We start from the raw sequence: 25,828 nt of genomic DNA, 5'->3' as shown, positions 1-25,828 counted from the left end.
TTTCAGTGTCTCGCAAGGAATTCTTAACCGTTTTTTTCCTGTCGAAGAACTGATTTTTGGTAGGCTTCGGCCTTGTTCCTGGTTTTCCTGTCTGTTTTTTTTTTTGCCATCGGTTCTTTGGCCCTTTTATTATACGCCTCTTGATCTCCTGAATATGATCTTCTTTAGATCCACTGGCATATGGTTGAGATTAAGGCTTCGGCGGGGCAAAATGATTGAGATTTGGTGGTTGCCCAGTGTTGGGCACAGCGGGGGTATTTATTGTTATAGTTTCCAAAATTTGAATTGTTTATATGTTTTATTATATTATTAATGTTATACAATGGGATCTTCTATCCTACACAAAAGGACTGGGGGGGGAGCTGGGAAGATAGTTGCTCTACGTATGCAATTAGATGAATGTAGAAGCATAGTGGTGGGGGAGGCGGGAGGGGAGGGGGGCCAGATTACCCAGCTCTCTTTGAGAGTATATGCACTAGGAAGGGGGAGAAGAGGAGGGGGGATGGGTGAAGGGAAGGGGGAGAAGAGGAGGGGGGGATGGGTGAAGGGGAGGGTGAGGGAGGAGGGATGGGTTCAGACAGCAAGGGGGAAAACTACACCGATTAATAATTCCAGTTATTAACACTATGGAGGGGGGGGAAATTAAGGTACTAAGTTGGAATGTTAGGGGTTTATCTGACAAAACTAAGAGGGCAGCTATATTCAAATATATACTGTACAAGACCAGGGCCCATCGGTGGTATGCCTCCTGGAGACTCATCTTTTACCGGACACAACGAAACTCTTGAATAGGCGATGGATACAGAGGGCCTATCACTCTACTTTTTCTAGCTACGCAAGGGGGGTATCTGTGCTAATTCATACTTCAATACAATATGAGGAAATAGAGGTGCATATTGACCCGGATGGCCAGTGTGTAGTCATCAAATGTAAATTATTTGGCCACCTTATGTGCATTGCCGCTATTTATATTCCACCCCCCTACTCGAGTACTAAGCTGAGGGAGACTTGGGAATTCTCAGAAAGAGGGGGAGTATTGCCTCTTTTGATAGTAGCTGACTATAATAATGTAATATACTCTTATTGGGACAGGAATAGGAGGCCGTTGGGAGTATTTAGTGACACTATAACCCCATTTGGCAATTTAGTTCGGGAAATGGGTTTGATGGACATTTGGAGGGTAAGAAATGACGGGAAACAGTGCTTCTCCTGCTATTCAGCTTCTTATAATACCCTATCTTGCATTGACATGGCATTAGCTAATGAGTTGATGAATGCAGTGGTGGGGGATGTGCAATACTTACCGAGAGTGATCTCGGACCACAGTCCCATCCTTGTGTCCATTAAACGGGAGCGTTTGAGAGGGGGGATAAGGGGAGAGTGGAAGTTACATCCGGCCTGGATACAACATATAAATATGCAGGGCATCATGCGGGAGATTGGGGAATTCTTTGTCCATAATGATGATAGTGCTCATCCTCTGGTGGTATGGGACGCCATGAAGGCATATCTCCGGGGAATTCTATACAGGGATATATGTAGGAGAAAGACACAAACTAAGCGAGATGAGGTGGATAGTCTGGAAGCCCTAACTAGGGCGGAAATAGAAATGGCACAACACGCTACACCCGACACTCAACTGACACTTAGGCAGGCACATGAAACGGTCAATAGGTTACTACTAGATAAAGCAACTAAGAAGCAGGCTTTTCAGAAGATTAGATTCTATGAAGAAGGGGAAAAAGTTGGACATCTATTGTCGATTATAGCTGCAGCCCAGAGAGGCAGCTCATTTATACATAGTATGGATACTGCAAAGGGGACAAGGGTTACTGAGACGCCCGAAATTCTGGAGGTCTTCGCAGGTTTTTACCAGAACCTCTATTCATCGAGTAGAATGGGAGGGGAAGGGGGGGCGGAGGCATTTCTAGGAGCGGGACTGCTTCCGACACTATCTATGGAAGACAGGGATAAGTTGGAGTCTCCTATCACAGTAGAGGAGTTGGAGATGGCTCTGCATGGCATGACTAATGAGAGGGCCCCGGGAGCAGACGGTCTTCCTGCGGAAATATACAAACACCTAGAAGAAATTCTGCTACCCAAGCTATTAATAGTGTTTGAGGAGCCTATGAAAGAAGGGATTTTGCCTGCGTCTATGCGGGAGGCGGTGATAGTGGTGATTCCTAAGGACGGTAAAAATCCAGGAATTCCAGATTCATACAGGCCAATATCCTTGCTGACAGCTGATGTGAAAATACTGGCTAAAGTGCTGGCGAACCGACTAACTGGTGTTGTTGATACATTGATCCATATGGATCAATCAGGGTTTATGCCCAACAGATCAACAGCAGCCAATATACGGAGACTATATCTCAATCTGCAGTTGCCAGTTGATAACCCAGGTGGGAGGGTGATAGCCTCACTTGATGCCCATAAAGCCTTTGACACTGTAGAATGGTCATACCTGTGGAGAGTGCTGCATAGTATGGGCTTTGGTCCTCAATTTACAGCGAGGATTCAGCTATTGTATACTCAACCCACAGCTAGAGTTAAGATTAGTGGGGTAATGTCCGCGGGAATACAGCTGCATAGAGAAACGAGGCAAGGCTGACCACTGTCGCCGCTTCTGTTTGCTATTGCGATAGAGCCATTGGCGGCTGCTATTAGACGCAACAAGGCAATAAAGGGGTTTCAATATGGCGATTTGGAGGAAAAGGTGGCCCTGTATGCGGATGACCTTTTGTTATTCCTAGGGGACCCCTCGGATTCATTGGATCATGCTGTGCAGACCATTGAGGGGTTCGGCGAGATCTCAGGACTGACCATAAATTGGACTAAATCAAGCCTATTTAAAGTGGACAAGGAGGTGGTATGGACTCAGGAAGACATAGGGGCCAAGAAACTACAATGTGTGGAAATGTTTAAATATTTGGGGATACAGGTTTCCCTACCGGTGACTGAGTACCTTAATACTAATCTAGTACCCCTAATGGCAATTCTAAGAACTAAGGTGGATACTTGGAACAAATTACACTTGTCGGTGGTGGGAAGGATTAATCTACTTAAAATGGTTTTAATGCCCAAGCTTTTATATATATTACACAACTCCCCAATCTGGATACCGCAGAAAAGGTTCGGAGTGGTGAATTCACTGTTAAGGGCCTTGGTATGGGGTAAGAAACAACCTAGAATAAGACTTGAAACCTTGCAAAGACCAAAGGATGAGGGGGGACTGGCACTACCAAATCCGGAACTGTATTTTTTAGCTGCCCAAAGTCAACATCTCAGAGGGTGGTCTAATCAAGAGAAGGCAGGTGTCATCAGAGGAGTGCTGGAATATGTACTAAATAGAAGCCCGCTGATACTTGGCCTAGAGGATGGGAAGATGGGTGTAATGGGAGACGGGTGTCCCACTCTGCGACTCTTACAAGACCTGTGGAACAGACTAAAGAGGGTGAGAGGGGTGACCAGGTTGGCTAGATTCACAGTTATATGGGATAATAGTAACCTCCCAGAGATTCGGAAACTTGGGAGACTGGAAACGTAGGGGGCTGACATTAATGTCTCAAATTATGGGTAACGGGGAGCTGAGACCGTTTGTGCAATTACAGAGTGAGTTTCAGTTGCCAGATTCTGAATGGTACCACTACTGTCAGGTATGGCATGCCATTACGGCTCAAAAACTTTCCAGAAACCTGCAGATACAATCTGACATAGTGTTGGACTATATATGTGGTGGTGATGGACTTACAAAAGGGGTAATTTCTAACACCTACAAAGATATATTGCATACACATTTAATGGGGTTCCCACTTAAAGGAAGATCCAAATGGGAGGGAGAGATTGGGGTGATGACTGACGAGGAGTGGGACAGCGTCCTAGAATATGTCCCCATACTTACTATGAGTGAACCAGCTAGGTTGTCCCATCTTTATGTGATCCATCGTGTGTACCGTACCCCCCTTCTGATGTTTAAAATGGGGCTGAGGGACAACTCTGACTGTCCAAGATGTGGGGGGTCTGATGCCGGAATCCTTCATATGATGTGGACTTTTCCCAGGCTATCTGCATTCTGGTTTAATGTCATTAACAGAACAGAAGGGGCTTACGGAAGTGTTATACCCAAAAACCCACTGGTCTGCATACTGGGATATGTGGAGGAAATTGAAATAGTTAATAGTGCAAAGCTTCCTATAGCCAGACTACTATATGTAGCAAGGAAGCTGATTGCGAGGAACTGGATCAGGAAAGAACCACCTTCTGGGAGAGAGTTTGTGAAACAGGTGTCTTGTATCATCCAGCTGGAGGAAAGGATATATGCTAAAAGAGGCAATTCTAAAACCTATGAGAAGTTGTGGAATCCCTGGTTACAATACGGTACAGTTAACTGATGGGAATGTGCTATATTTTACAATGCTGGTGTTGTGGATAGACCATTAATACCTGGACATAGGAACATTTCTTTTTTGTATGGTTTGATTGACAATATGGGTAAAAAGGATGACTAATGGTAAATTACGGTGTAAGAGAAATCTTATGGAGAAAAGAGTTATATATGCTGTCTACATGGGGGGGTGGGAGGGGGGGAACAGGGATGTTCAATTTGCAAATCTATTGTTTGTGGAAGATTTACTGTATATTCTGTATTTTGAATTCTGATTAATAAAAATCTATTTGATAAAAAAAAAAAAAAATAAAAGAGAAAAGGGACATCAGAGTCCTAGGCTGACAGGAGCTGTAAGCCCTGATACCCGAATCTGAAAGTACAGGGAATTGTAAATTCCTGTGCACATTGAACACCTGAGGGCACGTCAGCGGATAAGGAGCACGGGGCCGACGGTGAAGAGAACGTTACCCGTGGAATAGGCTCACGCTGACAGCCGCACAGGTTAGTGAAACCATCACGAATAGAGGGTCGCAGCATAGCTATATACAGCGGAGACCCACACACATAGCGCAGAAAAGAAGGTCCTAAATCCCCACCTGGCAAGGTGGATCCCCTGAATGCCTCCAAGCGAGCCGGACTCATTCCATCACCTGTATGTGGTACTCCGGACTGCAACCTATTACCATTAAAGGTAAAGAAACTGCACCGCTCTGTGTCTTTCTCTCATTTCTCTGCACCCCAACGTTCACAGCCATTTTTACTATTTATTTAACATCTTTGCCCTGGGACTACAGCCCTACCTGTGGAGGGCTACAACATCATAGCTGCACCCAACAGCCATCCCAGAGAAGCAACACCGCAGCGCTGGTTACCTCTGACAGGAAATACCACAGGTGGCGTCACGTATTTAACCATCTATAAACTTTATTTTCATTTTTACCACATAAATACCACACAACTTTCCCCTATTTTATTACTGGACGCCTCTGGGCCATGGCCCGGGTCGCCGCCGCCGTGACACCGTCCCCCATGGAAGTCGACAGGTCCGGTACCGAGTACCCCCAGGCCCCGCGGGGCGCTCCAACAGCAAGTCAGCAAATCTACTACATAGAGGCAATCTGACCATCGCCTTTATGTAGCAGAGCTGATTGGGCTATGGCAGCTTCTAATCTCCTATGGAGACTATTGAAGCATGCAGAAAGTAAAAAAAAAAAAATGTTTAAAAAAACTAAAAAGTTCAAATCACCCCCCTTTTGACCATTGAAAATAAAACAATAAAAAAATCAAACATACACATATTTGGTATCGCTGCATTCAGAATCACCCAATCAATAAAAAAAAGGATTAACCTGATCGCTGAATGGCGTAGTGAGAAAAAAGTCAAAATGCCAGAATTACGTTTTATTGGTCGCCGCGACATTGCATTAAAATACAATAATGGGCCATCAAAAGCTCGTATCCGAACCAAAATAGTATCATTACAAAACGCCAGCTCGGCTCTATTGTCATACACCAAAATTAGTTCAAAACAAGTAGTTAGCGCATATTACCAACAAGGAGGCCCTGGAGACATAGACAGATTCTCCCCTGCCCCCAACCATGATACCAAACAGACCCCAAGTGGAAGCACACAGCCGGGTTTTATGGGTACCATAAAACGCACACAAACGCACAAACAAATGCTATCGATGCATATTACCAATGTTCGATGCTTCTCTTGTTGTTGTAGACATAGTTTGAAGAGCCTTTTATTGCTTTGGAGCCATTCATACTTCCTTTTGTTACTTTAACATCTCAAGTTAGCCAGTTTAACTTTTCTAGTGCAGAATTCCTTTTCGCAGTTGTGGCTTATTGAGAAGACACATTTTTTCAGGGCTAATGCTTGTTATTTTTTTTTTTTTACTCGTTAACTTGGAAATATTCAAACCATGTAACAGTGAAATTGTAACCAACATAACAGCAACCTCAATACTCTGAGGAGTTACATTGTGTCATTTCATAAGCCATACTAGGATTACAATGTGCATATTATGGCATCATTTTAAAATAAAATAACGATCAACAATTACGTCTTGTTGTATTACCTGTCTTGACTCATCAGACATGTACAAAATGGAGATGTAGCCTATTCATGTGTTATTAAAGATTTTGACTCCTATCTATAAATAAGTACCGCAAGGAAGCTCGAAGAATATTGGGGGACCTCCCATGTTTGGGGAACTGGTCCATGGTCACCATACTTTACCAAATTTTCTGTGCATCTTCTATTTTTAAAAAATAAAGTATTCAAAAGACAATATTGAGTTTATCATCTTAATCCACATGGAACTTTTTGGAGGACGTCTATCCATCCACCAAAAGGCAATCACTTTTCTTGTGATAAATAGGGATTCTCTTTGCAACATACCAAGAGTAATGTGGCCACTCTTCTTCATCTAGAATCCTAAACAGACACATTAAGGAGACCAATTGTATATCAATATGTAATATTGTTGATGGGAAACTAAATATCTCCCCCCAAAAAGACATTATGACCAGACAAACCCAAAACATATGCCAGAAGTCTACTTCTTGAAAACTATATCTAGGACAAATGGCCTTGTGTAATTTGCCCATTTTCCTCAACCTTGTTGGTGTGATGTAACTCTGATGGATAATATATAGTTGAGTTAACTTAATAGCAGGTGAAACATATAGGTGAGATTCTAGAATATCATCACAAATCTCATTGTCTATAGCTTATATCTTGGATTTCCATTCGTCTAGAACTACCAAAGCGTTTTCCTGTACTTAACATGTATGAGTGAGGGGTACAGTCTAGAAATCATCCCCCTCAGACCCTGAGACCCAATAACTAAAATCAATGGGAATGAAGATAAGCATTCTTCTAGACCGGAAAATTAAGCTTGAAACGCATGTCTGATCTGAAGAAACTTAAAGAAGTGTGAATTTGGAATCTGGTACTTAGGTTGTAGTTGGGCAAAATTACAAAATACTTTATCTTTAACTAATTGGCTAATAAACATTATGCTCTTTTAACACAAACTAAAATCCTGACGTGTAAGAAAATGTGACAGATTGGTATTATGCCATAACGGTGATTCTAAGGGAGTATCCACATAGGTTTTTTCAGCCTCTCTCCATACTCTACTGGCCAATCTATGTATAGAGAGTAACATCTCATTAGAGGATTTCTGATTTTCCAGTACGGGACAAAGTAACTTTAGGTCCATAAAATCTCCCAAATATTTCTCAGGATTTGTCGTCTTTTTAACTTGAATCCAAGATTTTAAATATTTAAGTTGGCCTGATAAATAATAATAATCTTTAATAATGTTTATTTTTATATAGCGCTAATATATTCCGCAGCGCTTTACAGTTTTGCACATTTTCATCACTGTCCCCGATGGGGCTCACAATCTAAATTCCCTATCAGTATGTCTTTGGAGTGTGGGAGGAAACCGGAGTGCCCGGAGGAAACCCACGCAAACACGGGGAGAACATACAAACTCCTTGCAGATGTTATCCTTGGTGGGATTCGAACCTAGGACTCCAGTGCTAACCACTGAGCCACCGTGCTGCCCGTGTAATACATATAATACAAATAATACAGAAATATGTTCAAAAGAGCCATACTAGCCAACTTCTTAGGTCTTTGCAATTTTGCAAGTTGTAGTTTAGTTCTACAAAATCCCCACACAAAGGAGCTTATCATAAAGTCTAGTGTTTTAAGGAAGGATCCTCTTGGAATCCATATAAAAATGTGTTGAACATATAAACACTTAAGTTGGACAACTATTTTAATTTGATTAATCCTGCCAGCTATTGATAACGGAAGGGCCCCCTATAATTTGAATTTGTCTCTGTATAGCGGGATCAAAGGTGATTCATTTAGAGTAATCATCTCCAAAAGATTCTTGGATATAATTATTCCTAGATCTTTAAAATGGTTTACCACATGAATACCCTGAGTCATTGAGCCTACAAAGTTAGTTCTAGTAAAGATATATCATATAGGATTTTGTCCAATTTCTTAATAGACCAGAATAACCCCCATATTGGTCAATCAGTACTATGGCTCTTGTGGAATCTGGGGAGGAAACAAATAGTAGTAGGTTGTTTGCATATAATGCCAGGCGATCGTCACCTGATGTATGACTTATGCTCTTAAAAGTTTGATCAAATCTAATTCCATTGCCAATGCAAACTACAGGGGAGAAAAGGGGCATCCTTGTTGGGTGCCTCTGTACAATGGAAAGGAAACAGAAACCACAACTTTTAAATGGATATTAGCCTTAGGATTTTTATAACGAATTTTAATCCATTAAAAAAAATTTGTTCCAAAGCCAAATGTATGTAAAATTTCTATCAGGAAAGGCCATTCTATGGAATCAAAGGCTTTGGCTGCGTACAATATGATCAGTGGCCAGCATTCTCTATTGGGGTCTATTTGTTTAACAATTTGAGATCTTCTTATATTATCAGAGGTTCTTCCACCTGTAATTCACTGTCATAATCCAATTAGAGTAATATAGTAAGGTGTAACTTTTAATGTATATATTAAAAAATGCATCTATACAACAAATAACAACAAGAAAAACTCTCATAAGGCCAAGTATATAATCAAATTGTACAGCAACTGGTTTGCTGCTAAAATCTATCAAGCAGTTGAATCATAGGAGATTCAAAGATACTATAGGTAGATCTAAATAATTAAATATCATGGGATAAAAGGGACACTCCCTTTGAGAAAGCACCAGTGTGAAACGCGTGTCGGGGTGGCTGTAGTGATGTCAAGGACTTTGTGATCACATTATGGGTAAGTAATGACCTAATAACAGGCTTATTTATATAATCCAGCTGGGCTATATAGAAATCTATTATATATAAATTTTTTTATTATCAATGGATTGAGTCTGGCTCTTGTGCCTTAAAACACACTTGACTCACTATCACTTTTTGTACTTGAAGTACGCTCCTTGTTGAAATCCTCATACATGTGTTCTCCTTTTGTATGATGCATTTATTTTTTAAATGTTTAATAAAACTTTATTGATTTTATATTCTTGTGTGAATGGTTAATGGATACCTTGTATCCATTTGTGGGTACTAAATATTGTGAACTACATAGCAATACGTGACCTCAACCAATTTTTAGCTGAAATGCTATGTAGCAATTAGCAACTCTAGCTGGATTATCGGAGTAATTAAGCCCCAAATGATATATTGTTAGTATTAATAGCATGCTTAGATAGAAGCAACTACCAATATGCAAGTATAACCACACATCTTGGTGGTAATACTCTGTACCTATGATTTACATATAAGTGACCATTAAATTAAGTGGGCAGTATGCCATAACACAACCACTCATCTTGGTGACTATGTTAGTTTGACATACACAAATATACTATAAGTGACCACTAGTTGTAGTGGGCACTGTTAGTGCTAAACACTGGTGTCAATATGTCAACCATAAATACCCTGGCGTATAATCCCTACACGTTTCATCAATACCTTTTACTGCTTTGAGTCATCATTGAGCCATGCTGACACATTATTGTTTCATATCATGAGATCTAATGCACTTTATTCATTTTATGCACTGCTAGCCTCTGATGACTCAAAGTAGTAAAAAGTATTGATGAAACGCATATGGCTTATTCTCCAGGGTACTTATGGTTGACATATTTATTCATTTAGATAATTGATTTTAGACACTGGTGTGTAGCACTCTTAGGGCTCCGTCACACATAGCGATCTCGCTAGCAAGATTGCTGCTGAGTCACAAGTTTTGTGACACAACAGCGATCTCACCAGCGAGATCGCTGTGTGTGACAGCGATCAGCGACCGACCCCCCTGCCGGTATCGCTGATCGCTCTTGGAAAGCCCTGGACATTTCTTTGGTCGCTGGACTCCCGCTGGCCAGCACGCTGATGCATCGATGCTGATGGAGCTGGTAACTAACGTACACATCGGGTATCTAAGGGACGCACGTCCCTTAGATACCCGATGTGTACGTTAGTTACCAGCTCCCTGCATCAGCGCGCTGGTAACTAACGAACACAGCGACGCCGCGCGTTAGGCGTTGCTGTGCTGATCGCTGATGAAGCTGTCTGTTTGACAGCTCACCAGCGATCATGTAGCGACTCACCAGCGATCCTGACACATTGATATCGTTGTCGGGATCGCTGGTGAGTCATTATGTGTGACGGGGCCTTTAGTGCCCACCACAATAGGGGTCACTTACAGTTGTATTTGTCAAACATAGCCACCAAGATGAGTGGTTGTGTTTTGGCATAGTGCCCACTTAATTTAGTGTCACTTATATGTAAATAATAGGTACAGAGAATAACCACCAAGATGAGAGGTTGTACTTGCATATTGGTAGTTACTTCTATCTAAGCTTGTTATTAAAACAATATATAATTTGGGGCTTAGTGACTATGATAATCCAGCTAGACTTGCTAATTACTACTAGGCTTTCAACTACAAATTGGCTGAGATTACTTATTGCTATGTGGTTCACAATATTATCCCATGAAATTTAATTATTTAGATCTACTTTGAATCTACTAAGAATCAATGCTTGATAGATTTTAGCAGAAAACCAGTTGCTATACAAATTGCTTATTTACTTGGCCCTGTTTTTTGTTTCTTTTTTTGTCTTTTGTTCTATGGTTGCATATTTTAATGTATACATTAAAAGTTTCATTTTATTATAGTACTCCAATTGTATTTGACAGTGAATTAGAATTTTAATAATTAGGGCCACTATATATATATATATATTTATATACACAGTACAGCCCAAAAGTTTGGACACACCTTCTCATTCAAAGAGTTTTCTTTATTTTCATGACTATTAAAATTGTAGATTCACTCTGAAGGCATCAAAACTATGAATTAACACACATGGAATTATATAATTAACAAAAAAGTGTGAAGCAACTGAAAATATGTCTTATATTCTAGGTTCTTCAAAGTAGCCACCTTTTGCTTTGATTACTGCTTTGCACACTCTTGGCATTCTCTTGATGAGCTTCAAGAGGTAGTCACCGGGAATGGTCTTCCAACAGTCTTGAAGGATTTCCCAGAATCATAGAATCGTAGAGTTGGAAGGGACCTCCTGGGCCATCTGGTCCAACCCCCTGCTCAAAGCAGGATTCGCTAAATCATCCCAGTTAGATGTCTGTCCAGCCTCTGTTTGAAGACTTCCATTGAAGGAGAACTCACCACTTCTCGTGGCAGCCTGTTCCACTCATTGATCACTCTAACTGTCAAAAAGTTTTTTCTAATATCTAATCTGTGTCTCCTCCCATTCAGCTTCATCCCATTGCTTCTAGTCTTTCCTTGTGCAAATGAGAATAAAGTTGATCCTTCTACAATGTGACAGCCCTTTAGATATTTGTAGACAGCTATTAAGTCTCCTCTCAGTCTTCTCTTTTGCAAACTAAACATTCCCAAATCCTGCAACCTTTCCTCATAAGACAGGGTTTGCAGACCGGTCACCATTCTGGTCGCTCTTTTCTGAACTTGCTCCAGTTTGTTGATGTCTTTTTTAAAATGTGGTGCCCAAAATTGGACACAATATTCTAGATGAGGTCTGACCAAAGAGGAGTAGAGGGAAATTATTACTTCACGTGATCTAGACTGTATGCTTCTGTTAATACATCCTAGAATTGCATTTGCCTTTTTTGCTGCTGCATCACACTGTTGACTCATATTCAGTCTGTGATCTATTAGTATACCCAAGTCTTTTTCACATGTGCTGTCACTTAGCCCTATTCCTCCCATTCTATATATGCTTTTTTCATTTTTATTGCCCAGATGTAGTACTTTGCATTTCTCCCTGTTAAAAACCATTCTGTTAGTTGCTGCCCACTTCTCCAGTTTATTTAAATCTTTTTGAATCCTCTCTCTCTCTTCTCTAGTATTAGCTATCCCTCCTAGCTTTGTGTCATCAGCAAATTTAATCAGTTTACCCTCAATTCCTTCATCTAAATCGTTGATAAAGATGTTGAACAATACAGGGCCCAGGACAGAGCCCTGTGGTACCCCACTTGAGACATTCTTCCAACTGGATGTGCAGCCATTTACGACCACTCTTTGGGTCCGATCACTAAGCCAGTTATGAATCCACCTAACAGTTGCCTTGTCCATTCCATACTTAGTCATTTTTTCAATAAGGATTGTATGAGAGACTTTGTCAAATGCTTTGCTGAAGTCAAGATATACTATATCTACAGCATTTCCTTGATCCACCCAATCAGTAATACCATCATAGAAGGAAATTAAATTAGTCTGACATGACTTATTAGTTAGAAACCCATGCTGACTCTGTTTAATCACTTCATTCTTATCCAGGTATTGACATACATGTTGTTTAATAATTTGTTCAAAGATCTTTCCTGGTATAGAAGTCAGACTCACCGGCCTATAGTTGCCTGGGTCCACCTTCTTCCCCTTTTTGAAGATAGGAACAACATTTGCTCTTCTCCAGTCTTCTGGCACTTCTCCTGTTCTCCAAGAATTTTCAAAGATTATGGAGAGGGGTTCAAAAATTTCTTCTGCTATCTCCTTCAGTACTCTGGGGTGTAATTCATCTGGACCTGGAGACTTGAATACATTTAGGTTAGCTAAGTGTTTCCTCACTATCTTTCTGTTTATAGATATCCTGGATTCTTCTATTCCCTTAATAGGACAGTGAATAACAGTTGATGTTACATTTCCTTTCTGAGAGAAAACAGATGCAAAATAGGAATTTAAAAGTTCAGCCTTCTCAGCATCCTGTCTTACCATTTCATCATTTTCATCCTGTAAAAATCCTATAGCATCTTTGACTTTTCTTTTACTTTTGACATATCCCCAAAATCCTTTATTATTGCTTTTGACATTTCTTGCAAGCCTCAATTCATTTTCAGCTTTAGATAATCTGATTTGTGCCTTGCAGGTTCTGCAGACAGCATTATATTCTTCTTTAGATATGCCTCCTTCTTTCCATTTTATAAACATTTTTTGCTTCCTTTTTAGCATGTGCTTAAGTTCTGTGTTCATCCATCCTGGTTTCCTTAAATGCTTCCTATTCTTCCCTCTTTTCGGAATTGTTAACAACTGTGCTTTGAGAATTTCATTTTTCAAGATTTCCCATCCTTCCTGGACATTTTTGTCTTTAAGGATATCCAGCCATTGGATCCCTCCAATTCTCTTTCTGAATCCCTTAAAATCTGCCTTTCTGAAATCTAACCTTGACGTCTGAGTCTTCACAGGTCTTCCGCCTCTAGTTATCCAAAATTCTAAAATAGCATGGTCGCTACCTCCTAGGGTCCCAGCCACTTTTACCTCCTCAACCATTTCCTCCCTGTTTATAAGGATTAGATCCAAGGTAGCAGTTCCCCTTGTTTTCTCCTTTACCTTTTGGAAGATAAAGTTGTCAGCAAGAGAGGATAAGAATTTCCTTGACCTGTTAGTTTTGCCTGAGAGAGATTCCCAACAAATGTCTGGATAGTTGAAGTCTCCCATGACAACTATGTCATATTTTTTGGAGAACTTGGCCATTTGATGCATAAAGAGTTCATCCATATCTTCAGCTTGCACAGGCGGCCTGTAGTAAATGCCTACAATGGTGTCCTTTCCATTGTTCTGTCCTTGTATTCTTACCCAAACAGTTTCCACAGAACTCCCAGTCTCTGAAGCTTCAATCTCTGTGCAGATATACGCGTTTCTAACATACAATGCGACACCCCCTCCTCGTTTATCAAGTCTGTTTCTTGCAAATAAGTTGTATCCTTCTAGTCTTGTATTCCAATCATGTGTATTGTCCCACCAAGTTTCAGTGATTCCAATGACATCATATTTCTTTTCCTGTGTTAGTAGTTCCAATTCTCCTTGTTTGTTGCCCATGCTTTGTGCATTAGTATAGAAACATTTTAGTTTGTGATTGGTTTCTCTTTCTCCAATATTTTTTTTAATTAGATTCTTTCGTCTTTGTTCTTCCTTTCCACTTCTAATAGCAGAGTTCTCAGTAGCATTTGTCAGGTGTATGGCTTTTTCTGGTCTTTTGCTTCCCTTCCCATGTTGTTCTAGTTTAAAGCTCTCCTTACAAGTGTAGCAAGGCGACTTCCAAATACCTGCTTTCCAGTCTTCGTAAGGTGCACCCCATCTCTAGCAAGTAGTCCATCGTATAAGTAGTTCACTCCGTGATCCAGAAATCCAAATCGTTGCTGACGGCACCATCGACGTAGCCAGTTGTTCACCTGCAGAATCTTATTCCACCTCCTTGTTCCATGGCCATCCACTGGGAGGATGGAAGAGAAGACCACCTGCGCTCCCAGTTCTTTCACTTTCTTGCCTAAGTCTTCAAAGTCTCTGCAGATGGTTTCCAGGTCGTTTCTTGCGGTGTCATTTGTCCCCACATGTAGTAGCAGGAATGGGTAGTCATCTGTAGGTCTGAAGAGTCCTGATATCCTGTCAGACACATCTTTAATTTTTGCACCTGGAAGACAGCACATTTCTCTTGAAGTTATATCCGGTCTGCAGATAGCGGCCTCTGTTCCTCTCAACAGGGAATCCCCCATGACCACCACTCTCCGTTTCTTCTTCACAACATTTTTCTTTCTCCATCCAGGAGGACTCTGAAGGCGTACAAGGTTGCTGTTTGTTGGCAAAGTCTTATCCTGATGTATTTCTTCATCGTTTTCCTGCGTGAGAGCCTGGTACTGGTTTCTGAGCAGTATGGGTGCTGACTGCCTCCTGATCCTCCTGCTTCTCTGGGTCACATGTCTCCAATCCTCTGTTTCTTCAGGTGCACTTCGAATTTCTTCTCTTTCTGTAACATGAAGAGATAATTCTGCTCTGTCCAAGAACTCTTCACCTTCCTTAATGATCTTCAACGTAGCTAACCTCTCTTCGAGATTTTGCAACTTTTCCTCCAACAGGGTCACAAGCTTGCACTTGTTGGCCCTTTTGCCTTCACTCTGCGGTCCAGCTCACCCCAAACATCTCGATTGGGTTCAGGTCTGGTGACTGTGGAGGCCAGGTCATCTGGCATAGCACCCCATCACTCTCCTTCTTGGTCAAATAGCCCTTACACAGCCTGGAGGTGTGTTTGGGGTCATTGTCCTGTTGAAAAATAAATGATGGTCCAACTAAACGCAAATCGGATGGAATAGCATGCCGCTGCAAGATGCTGTGGTAGCCATGCTGGTTCAGTATGCCTTCAATTTTGAATAAATCCCCAACAGTGTCACCAGCAAAGCACCCCCACACCATCACACCTCCTCCTCCATGCTTCACGGTGGGAACCAGGCATGTAGAGTTCATCCGTTCACCTTTTCTGCATTACACAAAGACACTGTGGTTGGAACCAAAGATCTCAAATTTGGAGTCATCAGACCAAAGCACAGATTTCCACTGGTCTAATGTCCATTCCTTGTGTTCTTTAGCCCAAACAAGTCTCTTCTGCTTGTTGCCTGTCCTTAGCAGTGGTTTCCTAGCAGCTATTTTACCATGAAGGCCTGCTGCACAAAGTCTCCTCTTAACAGTTGTTGTAGAGATGTGTCTGCTGCTAGAACTCTGTGTGGCATTGACCTGGTCTCTAATCTGAGCTGCTGTTAACCTGCGATTTCTGGGGCTGGTGATTCGGATGAACTTATCCTCCGCAGCAGTGGTGACTCTTGGTCTTCCTTTCCTGGGGCGGTCCTTATGTGAGCCAGTTTCTTTGTAGCGCTTGATGGTTTTTGTCACTGCACTTTGGGGACACTTTCAAATTTTCCCAATTTTTCGGACTGACTGACCTTCATTTCTTAAAGTAATGACGGCCACTCATTTTTCTTAGCTGCTTTTTTCTTGCTATAATACAAATTCTAACAGTCTATTCAGTAGGACTATCAGCTGTGTATCCACCAGACTTCTGCACAACACAGCTGATGGTCCCAACCCCATTTATAAGGCAAGAAATCCCACATATTAAACCTGACAGGGCACACCTGTGAAGTGAAAACCATTTCCGGTGGCTACCTCTTGAAGCTCATCAAGAGAATGCCAAGAGTGTGCAAAGCAGTAATCAAAGCAAAAGGTGGCTACTTTGAAGAACCTAGAATATAAGACATATTTTCAGTTGTTTCACACTTTATTGTTAATTATGTAATTCCACATGTGTTAATCCATAGTTTTGATGACTTCAGAGTGAATCTACAATTTTCAGTCATGAAAAGAAAGAAAACTCTTTGAATGAGAAGATGTGTCCAAACTTTTGGTCTGTACTGTATATTCATTATATATATATATATATATATATATATATCTATTTGTCTGCTTGGGTATAAATATTTATGTATGTTTAATAGACTGTAGAGTTGTGTGTGTAATAAATATCCTTTATTGATACACTGTTTTGTCTCAGCTAGTATATAATATGGGGAAAAGATAACGTTAAGACATTGCTAAGTGGATATTAATTATTAATAGTTGAGTTTGGCGTTAATATCGAAACTCAATAGAGGTGCAGTGAGTGTTCCCCTTTAATAACTATAATTTAGTATTTTCAGGCAGAATACTCCTACTTTATCAGTTTGCTAAATCTTTCTGAAGGTCTTTTTGCAGTCTAGTGGGGGTTCTGATTTGCCTGTCTAGCAATCCTACAAACAGTTCTCACTGAAATGTTGCTTGGTCTTCCAGACCTTATTTTGACCACCACTATTCCTGTTACCTGCCATTTCTTAATTACGTTTCGAACGGAGGAAAGGGCAACTTAAAAATGCTTTGCTATTTTCTTATAGCCTTCTCCTGCTTTGTGGGCCTCTACAATTTTAATTTTCAAGGTGTTAGATAGCTGCTTAGAAGAACCATTGGCTGCTGGGTTTTTTTGGTACAAGGTTAGAGGAGGCTGGGTTTTTAGAAAGTTGGGAAAATTGCATCACCTGGCCTTTCCTAACAATGATAGTGAACAAACCATAACCCTAACAGGATAATTAAGATCTGAAATCTTGGTCAAAGTTATATGAGCACACAAATGTCCAAGGATGTCTGAGCTTTTGCATAGGCCCATTTTCCTTTTTGCAATTTTTGAAATGTAAAAATGACACTATAACAAAAAATTCCTTCTCACCCCCAAATGCGGGTGGTCTTTTTTCTTCTTCCTCATTCTCGGGTCCTCTACCACAGGGTTCCCCAATGCCAGTCCTCAAGGCCCACCAACAGATCATGTTTTCAGGATTTCCTTTGTATTGCACAGGTGAAGCAATTATCACCTGAGCAATACTAAGGAAATCCTGAAAACATGATCTGTTGGTGGGCCTTGAGGACTGGAGTTGGGGAACCCTGCTCTACCAGAGGCCTGGGAATTTGAGGGTTATGCGCAGGATCTTAGTTGTTCTGAGCTTTGTGCTTTTCTGGACAGAGAGCTCAGATGTTGCTCCTGGGATCTGTTGTAGCCATTCTTCCAACTTAGGGGTCACTGCTCCAAGTGCTCCTATCACCACTGGAAGCACTGTTGCCTTCTCCTTCCACACTTCCACATTTTCTCCAGCTCTCCTTTGAGGCCCTGGTATTTCTCCAGCTTCTCATATTCCTTCTTTCTGATGTTGCTGTCACTTGGCACTGCCACATCTATTATCATTGCTGTCTTCTCGTCCTTGTTTACTATCACTAGCCAATACCTGCTTATCCGATTGGATCTTGAAGTCCCACAGGATTTTAGCCCTTTCATTCTCCACCACTTTCTCTGGGGTCTTCCACCTGGACTTAGGGGAACTTAGCCCATATGCTGTGCAGATGTTCCTGTATACAATTCCCATTACTTGGTTGTGGTGTTCGGTATACCCTGTTCCTGCTTGCATTTTGCATCCTGCCACTATGTGTTGAACTGTTTCAGAGGTTTCTTTGCATAGTCTACATCTTGGGTCTTGTCGTGTGTGGTATGTTATGATTGGGTCACCGAGGAGGAAAGCAAGACCAAGCTAAGCCACAGAAAACCAGAGAGATTGGTAACTAAGCGGATTGCAGACCCCTGATCCCATCCACACAACTAGCAGTAGCCGTGGAGCGTACCTACGATGATTCTAGACGCCTCGACACAGCCGGAGAACTAAATAAGCCTAAAGCAAGAAAGGGGAAATCTAAACTGCCCCAGAGCAGACCCCAAAGGAATAGATAGCCCCCAAACATATATTGTCGGTGAGACAAGATGAAAACACAAACGCAGGTAGGAAAATAGGCTGAGCAAACGATGGGGCCCAACTAACTAGACAGGACAGGAAAGGAAAGACGCTGTCTGCAAACACGCAAATAACCCTGCAAAAAATGCCCAACACGTCTGATAGAAAAAATACTGAAGTCACTAGACTTCGCCCACTATATCAGCACTCTGGTATATTCTGAGATCAGAGCAAAGAGAGGCCAATCTAATAAGGGACAAAAACAAACTGGCACAAACAGTAACATAAGGATGGAAATTCAGCACAGCCCCAGCCGGGGCTGGCTGACCACACAAAACTGAAATAGACAAAACCAAATCAAATGTGAACAATAGCAAAAGAGCACTTAGCTTGAGCATGCAGGGACTGAGCTGGAAACTAAGACCTCACGAGGCAGGAAAAAATTACCAGCAGGGATAGAGGGAGTCGGCTGTCTTAAATCCAGTCAGAAACTCCCAATGTCCAATCGTCCTCATTATCAGGTGGCAGGTCTCTGTTAATTCGATCAGCTCCATTACCTCCTGTAACCACCAGAGGGAGCCCAGAAAGAGAACTCACGACCCCTCTGTCAATATAACCATCTCCACTACCTTCACCAGTAACCAGAGGTAGGCCAGAAAGTGAATTCACCTCAGTGGTAGACTCCTGCTTCTACGGATCTGGTACTTAGTGCTTACTCATATATATATATAGTAGGGATTTGCTCTGGTAGTAGGCAATGGCAGGGCTGCAGTAACGAGGCAACACACAGGCTTAAAGTCCAACTTCAGCGGTTTAATGTCACTTTGAAAAACAGCAGGTTAACAGAAAGTAACAGAAAACATATGTACTCCAGCTTGCAGAACAACTGGTCTCAGACTCACCCTTGCTGGGACGGGCTTAACTAAGCGGCTGCCAGGTCAGCGGCATCCGCCAGGTGCCATTCCCTGGGTTGTTTGGAGTCTTGCTGCTAAAGCGCTGCAGCACGGGTAATCCAGCAAACAAATTCAGGCCAAGTCCAGCCAAGTTCCTGTATCTTCCACACATACAATGACTCAAGGACCCACTTAATGGTCAGGCACTCTCTCAACAATACTGTACCTGATTTCAGCTGGGGTAAGCTTCCGGCTTAGGAAACTAATGGGATGCTCCTCCTGAGACAGCACGGCACCGAGCCCTATCTCAGAGGCATCAGTCTGCACAATGAACTCTCTTTTGAAATCGGGTGTAATCAAAACTGGTGTACCCCACAGTACCAATTTTAACTTTACAAAGGCCTCCTCTATCTGATCATTCCAACGGACCATCACAGACTTCCTCCCCTTCAAGCAGTCTGTTAAAGGCGCGGACAGGGCTGCAAAGTTGGGAATAAACCGCCTGTAATATCCCACTAAACCTAAAAAGGCTTTTACCTGTTTTGTTGTGAGGGGACGGGGCAAGTTCTGGATTGCCTCCACTTTGCTTACTTGGGATTTGAGGACTCCTCTTCCAATGACGTAACCCAAGTACCGAGCTTCCTCTAACCCTATGGAACACTTCTTTGGGTTGGCAGTTAGCCCAGCTTGTCACTGAGAATCTACCACCGCCTGTACTTTTGGTAAGTGACTTTCCCAGTCTGCACTGTACACCACAATATCGTCCAGATAGGCTGAGGCATAGCGGCGATGGGGACGGAGAACAATATCCATTAACCGTTGGAACTTCGCTGACGCACCATGCAACCCAAAGGGTAATACTTTATACTGGAACAGTCCCTCAGGTATTACAAAAGCTCTTTTTTCCCTCGCTGCCTCTGTTAGGGGTACCTGCCAATATCCTTTTGTGAGGTTAAGGGTTGAAAAATACCTTGCCTGTCCAAACGGCTCTATCAACTCATCGACCCGGGGCATGGGGTAGGCGTCAAATTTTGAAATTTCATTAAGTTTTCTAAAGTCATTACAGAACCTTAGCGTCCCATCAGGCTTGGGTATTAGGACTAATGGGCTGGCCCACTCACTTTGGGACTTTTTAATGACCCCGAGCATAGTTTTCTCCTCATCCGAGATGGCTTGCCGCCGGACCTCAGGCACCCGATATGGCTTTAGCCGGACTTTGGCCTGTGACTGTGACAATGTCATGTTGGATTAGGGAGGTATGTCCAGGGAGCTGCGAAAAAACATCTGTATTTTGGCAAACAAACTCCCGGACCTCCTGAACCTGTCTAGGAGGCAAAATATCTGCAATTTTCACTATGGCGAGGGTTTCTTCTGACTCCCCCAGAAGTAATGGAGCCTTCTCTACCTGAAATGCAGGCAGCGGACTATCCCTACTAAGGTGGTCTCTATCTTTCCATGGTTTAAGCAAATTAATGTGATAAACTTGCTCTGGCTTTCTCCGTCCTGGTTGGTGTACCTTGTAGTATACAGGCCCCACCTTCACTATAATCTCGTAGGGTCCCTGCCACCTTGCAAGAAATTTGCTATCTACTGTAGGCACAAGTACCAACACCCAATCCCCAAGGCTAAAGGTTCTTACCTGAGCATCCCGGTTATAGACCCGACTCTGCGACCGTTGTGCTGCCTCCATATGTTCCCGGTCTAATGGTAGGACTGTCTCCATTCTTTCTTGCATTTTTGCAACATGTTCTATCACACTTTTGTGGGTGGTAGGTTGGTTCTCCCAGGCCTCTTTGGCTATATCGAGTAAGCCCCGTGGATGTCTGCCATACAATAATTCAAAGGGCGAGAACCACGTAGATGCCTGGGGCACCTCCCGCACTGCAAACAACAAATATAGCAGTAAGAGATCCCAATCCTTCCCATCTTAAGAAACTGCTTTTTTTAACATGCTCTTCAGCGTCTTATTAAATTTTTCCACCAGACCATCTGTTTGGGGATGGTAGACCGATGTGCGCAATTGTTTAACATTTAACAAGCGACAGAGTTCCTTCAGAATTATTGACATAAAAGGGGTTCCCTGGTCTGTTAAAATCTCTTGAGGAATTCCCACCCGCAAAAACATACCCATGAGTTCTTTTGCTATGAGCTTAGCTGATGTGTGGCGCAGAGGAATGGCCTCAGGATACTGGGTAGCATAATCTAGAACTACAAGGATGTGTTGGTGTCCCCTTGCTGACTTATTGACAGGCCCCACTAAATCCATTGCCACTCTTTCAAAAGGTACCTCTATAATTGGTAAAGGAACTAAAGGACTCCGAAAGTGCGGCAGGGGACTAGTTACCTGGCACACTGGACAAGAATTACAGTACCGTTTAACTTCTTCATGGACACCTAGCCAGTAAAACCGCTGCAGAATTCGGTCTAGGGTTTTCCTTTGGCCCAAATGCCCACCAAGTACATGCGCATGCTCTAAGTCCATTACCAGCCTAAGATATGCCTGAGGTACCAGTAATTGTTCTACCATTTCCCCACGTATTTTCTCGACTTGATACAACAAATCTTGGTTCAGCTCAAAGCATGGCAATACTGTAGCTGCCCCAGGCTGTTGGGGTTCCCCATTGACAAACAGTACATTTTCCCTGGCTCAAGCCAAAGTAAGGTCACGGAGTTGCGCCATATCAAAATTGGCACCTAGTACATTTAAGTCTGACAATTCAGGTCCCGGCGGCAAGTCTTCCACCTCTCCAGCCAATATTTCTATGGGAGAATTCTTCCCCTCCTCCACCAAAGGGAAGGTTATCCCAACCACCAGCACTTCTTCGTCTGGGCCACCAGGTTCATGCCCTACTTCTGGAGAATGTAACCTGGTTGCCTCTGGTGCCGGCAGTTGCTCAGGGGGTTGGACACCAGTTGGCCAAAGCATAGAAAATAAAGGAAAGTTTCTTCCAATTATCACTTCATAATGCAAATTAATCACAACCCCCACCTCATGGCACTGCCTCCCTGCTGGTGTATTTATCACCACTCGTGCGGTAGGATAGTCTTTTAAGTCCCCATGTATACACAACAACCCAATTTTCCGACTAGTGTACTCGCTGGTTTATACCCGGCTGGCTCGTACCAGGGTTACGAGACTCCCTGAATCCAGTAAGGGGTGCCCTCCACTTCAACCTTACACAAATGTTCCATACTGGGACCCTTCAGGGTACCCATCGCACACATCGGTTCGGCATAATGGGACTGGCGGTACCCAAAGTTTGTGTCCATGGGCTCAGCCAGGTGGGGCAATAAGCTCTCTTATAACCAGGTTCCTGGCACCGCCAGCAAATTATGTGGCTCCTTTCTTTCTCAGATAAGACCTGAACGGCTTTCCTGGGCTCAGGGGTGGAGATTTGGGGAACCTTCCGAGGAGTCCCTCCCTGTAGCTCTTTGGTAGCCCCATATCTTTCTATGAGGCCAATCATCTGAAGGGCATTAGTAGGGGATGCCTGTCCGACCCATGTTTGGAAGGAGTGGGGCAAAGCCCTCCAAAATTTATCAGTCACTACACGGTCCAGCATGGCCGTGAGAGACAATATCTCAGGTTGCAACCACTTTTGTAGCAGGTGCACCAGGTCGTAATACTGGGACCGAGCCGACTTGGAGGGGGTAAATTCCCACTGGTGTACCCGCTGGGCCCGAACTAACACATTTACCCCAAGACGTGCCAGTATCTTACCCTTGACGATCGTGTAGTCCGCCTTTTGCTCAGTGGGTAAGTCCTGATATGCTTTCAACGGTCCTGGAGCCAGAAACAGAGTGATGATTTCTGCCCACTGGTCCCGTGGTAGTTTCTCTCTCAGCCACTGCTTCAAACATCTCCAGGTATGTCTCAACATCGTCAGACTTCTCCATTTTGGGAACCGCTGTACGAACTGCTTTCCGGACATCTTGGATTCCTCGGGAATTTCCTGTTGCCTGTGCTGTCGTTATATGCTGTATCACCAGTCGATTGGTTTTCTGCTGCTGTTGATTAAATATCAGCTGCTGCTGCGAAGCCTCTTGCTGCTGCCGCATGGCCTCCTGCTGCTGCCGCATGGCCTCCTGCTGCTGCCGCCGCATGGCCTCCATAAGCATTCTTACCGTGGTGTCCATTTCTGGAAAATTCCCCACCTGGGTCTGCGCCACTCCTTTCACCCAGGACATGGGCTGGAGTACAGAGCGAAAAATAAGCCAAAAAAAGCCCAACCTCACTGCGATAGCCTGAATTCAAGCCATCAATTATAGGGATTTGCTCTGGTAGGCAATGGCAGGGCTGCAGTAACGAGGCAACACACAGGCTTAAAGTCCAACTTCAGCGGTTTAATGTCACTTTAAAAAACAGCAGGTTAACAGAAAGTACCGGAAAACATATATGTACTCCAGCTTGGAGAACCACTGGTCCCAGACTCACCCTTGCTGGGACGAGCTTAACTAAGCAGCTGCCAGGTCAGCGGCATCCGCCTGGTGCCATTCCCCGGGTTGTTTGGAGTCTTGCTGCTAAAGCTCTGTAGAATTTGTAATCCAGCAAACAAATTCAGGCTAACTCCAGCCAAGTTCCTGTATCTTCCATGCACACTCTTCCTGTGGCAAATACCAACATCCATTACATAGCCCATAACCCCTCCCATGGGTGAGGTAGACATCACATGGGCTGATCACGTGACCATGACATCATCGCAGGTCCTTGTCTTTAGGGAAAATCCCTGCCAAACTTTAACCTTTTGGGAGAAATGTATCTTCCATCCAGCAAAACACCCTTTGCTGTACCACTATATATATATATATATATATATATATATATACAGTGGGGAAAAAAAGTATTTAGTCAGTCAGCAATAGTGCAAGTTCCACCACTTAAAAAGATGAGAGGCGTCTGTAATTTACATCATAGGTAGACCTCAACTATGGGAGACAAACTGAGAAAAAAAAATCCAGAAAATCACATTGTCTGTTTTTTTTTCATTTTATTTGCATATTATGGTGGAAAATAAGTATTTGGTCAGAAACAAGCAATCAAGATTTCTGGCTCTCACAGACCTGTAACTTCTTCTTTAAGAGTCTCCTCTTTCCTCCACTCATTACCTGTAGTAATGGCACCTGTTTAAACTTGTTATCAGTATAAAAAGACACCTGTGCACACCCTCAAACAGTCTGACTCCAAACTCCACTATGGTGAAGACCAAAGAGCTGTCAAAGGACACCAGAAACAAAATTGTAGCCCTGCACCAGGCTGGGAAGACTGAATCTGCAATAGCCAACCAGCTTGGAGTGAAGAAATCAACTGTGGGAGCAATAATTAGAAAATGGAAGACATACAAGACCACTGATAATCTCCCTCGATCTGGTGCTCCACGCAAAATCCCACCCCGTGGGGTCAGAATGATCACAAGAACGGTGAGCAAAAATCCCAGAACCACGCGGGGGGACCTAGTGAATGAACTGCAGAGAGCTGGGACCAATGTAACAAGGCCTACCATAAGTAACACACTACGCCACCATGGACTCAGATCCTGCAGTGCCAGACGTGTCCCACTGCTTAAGCCTGTACATGTCCGGGCCCGTCTGAAGTTTGCTAGAGAGCATTTGGATGATCCAGAGGAGTTTGGGGAGAATGTCCTATGGTCTGATGAAACCAAACTGGAACTGTTTGGTAGAAACACAACTTGTCGTGTTTGGAGGAAAAAGAATACTGAGTTGCATCCATCAAACACCATACCTACTGTAAAGCATGGTGGTGGAAACATCATGCTTTGGGGCTGTTTCTCTGCAAAGGGGCCAGGACGACTGATACGGGTACATGAAAGAATGAAAGGGGCCATGTATCGTGAGATTTTGAGTGCAAACCTCCTTCCATCAGCAAGGGCATTGAAGATGAAACGTGGCTGGGTCTTTCAACATGACAATGATCCAAAGCACACCGCCAGGGCAACGAAGGAGTGGCTTCGTAAGAAGCATTTCAAGGTCCTGGAGTGGCCTAGCCAGTCTCCAGATCTCAACCCTATAGAAAACCTTTGGAGGGAGTTGAAAGTCCGTGTTGCCAAGCGAAAAGCCAAAAACATCACTGCTCTAGAGGAGATCTGCATGGAGGAATGGGCCAACATACCAACAACAGTGTGTGGCAACCTTGTGAAGACTTACAGAAAACGTTTGACCTCTGTCATTGCCAACAAAGGATATATCACAAAGTATTGAGATGAAATTTTGTTTCTGACCAAATACTTATTTTCCACCATAATATGCATATAAAATGAAAAAAAAACAGACAATGTGATTTTCTGGATTTTTTTTTCTCAGTTTGTCTCCCATAGTTGAGGTCTACCTATGATGTAAATTACAGACGCCTCTCATCTTTTTAAGTGGTGGAACT

This window comes from Dendrobates tinctorius, unplaced genomic scaffold (assembly GCF_039654945.1).
Source record: "Dendrobates tinctorius isolate UK_male_01 unplaced genomic scaffold, ASM3965494v1 ptg000107l, whole genome shotgun sequence".
Lineage (NCBI taxonomy): Eukaryota > Metazoa > Chordata > Amphibia > Anura > Dendrobatidae > Dendrobates > Dendrobates tinctorius.
The sequence above is the reverse complement of the archived record's forward strand: the minus strand, read 5'-3'. Positions refer to the sequence as shown.